We start from the raw sequence: 2,005 nt of genomic DNA on the forward strand, positions 1-2,005 counted from the left end.
CTTAAGAACTCTCGGCTATCATTTAGGCAACCACCTGATAAGCAATCATATAAGCGGCAAATTTAAGCAAACGTTTCTACTGTATTTAAAGGCGGTTCAGGCAACTTTTCAGGCAACACCTCTGGCAATCATTACTCATTCAAGCAGTCTCGGCAGTCATTCTGGCAACCACCTAGAGAGCAATTATATAAGCGTCAATTTTAGGCAAACGCGTCTACAGTATTTAAAGGCTGTTGAGGTAACCTTTCAGGCAACATCTCTGGCAATCTACAACTGACTTCCATAATGATTAAAAAAAAAAAAAAAATTTTTTTTACTTTTAAAAAAGTGAAAATGTCCACGAATCTATGATTCGTAACATCTCTTCATATTTTCACATTTTCTCCCCTTACGCGTCTAATCTTTCCCCTCCCTTCTCCTCTTACTCTTTCTTCTCCTCACTCCTTTCTCCTCTCCCCTTACTCTTTCCTCTCCACTCCCCTGCCCTCTCCTACTCTTTCCCCTCCCCTCCAACGCCCTTCCTGTTCCCCTACCTTTTCCCCTCCCCTATCCCCCTATTCATTCCCCTCCACTCCTCTCCCCCCCTCTCTTTCTACTCTTTCCCCTCCCCTCCACTCCCTTTCCCTCTCCCCCTACTCTTTCCCCTCCCCTCCCCTTACTCACTCCCCTCCCCCTCTCCTCCCACTCTTTTTCCCTCCCCTCTCCTTCCCCTTCCCCTTACTCTTTCTCCTCCCCTCCTCCCCTTCCCCCAACTCTTTACCCTCCCCTCCTCTTCTTCCCTCCCCCTTTACTCTTTCCCCTCCACTCCCCACCCCTCCACTCCACTTCCTCCACGTCTCCCATATTAAAATGAAACGGTAATGAAGGCAAGTAAATTTCCCGCGCAAGTCCGAGGATTATCAGATATTGTCGGTTTCTCCCATTACGCTGTTTTGGTCCTTTTTAGAAGAGCGATTTCCATTATCGGATTATTGGGGAAGTCGCTTTTTTCTTGATGTTTTAACGTCAGGGATGAACTTATTTCACACTTTTGTAGGGGAGGGAGAATTGGCTACTTGTTTAGCCATTCGTTGTAATTACCAGTTGTTGTGATTATTTTTTTATTTTAGTAATCTCCCCTATGTGATAAAGAGCAAGTGTCTGGATATATAGATATATATATATATATATATATATATATATATATATATATATATATATATATATATATATATATATATATATATATATATATATATATATGTATGTATATATATATATATATATATATATATATATATATATATATATATATATATATGTATATGTATATATATACGGTATATATTTGTATATATATATATATTATATATATATATATATATATATATATATATATATATATATATATATATATATATATATATATATATATATATATGTATATATATTATATTTATATATATGTATATATATTTATATATATATATATACACATATGTGTATATATATATGTATCTATATACATATGTGTATATATATACACACATACGTATATATGTATATATATTTACTATTATTATTATTATTATTATTATTATTACTCGCTAATCTACAACCCTAGTTGGAAAAGCAGGATGCTACAAGCCCAGGGGCTCCAACAGGGAAAATAGCCCAGTGAGGAAAGGAAAGAAGGGAAAATAAAGTATTTTAAGAACAGTAACAACATTAAAATTAATATTTCTATATAAACTATCAAAACTCCAACAAAATAAGAGGAAGAGAAATTAGATAGAATAGTGTGCCCGAGTGTACCCTTAAGCAAGAGTACTCTAACCCAAGACAGTGGAGGACCACGGTACAGAGGCTATGGCACTACCCAAGACTGGAGAACAATGGTTTGATTTTGGAGTGTCCTTCTAGAAGAGCTGCTTACCATAGCTAAAGAGTCTAGTCTCTTCTACCCTTACCAAGAAGTGGCCACTGAACAATAACAGTACAGTAGTTAACCTCTTGGGTGAAGAAG

This window comes from Palaemon carinicauda, chromosome 15 (assembly GCF_036898095.1).
Source record: "Palaemon carinicauda isolate YSFRI2023 chromosome 15, ASM3689809v2, whole genome shotgun sequence".
NCBI classification, from domain to species: domain Eukaryota; kingdom Metazoa; phylum Arthropoda; class Malacostraca; order Decapoda; family Palaemonidae; genus Palaemon; species Palaemon carinicauda.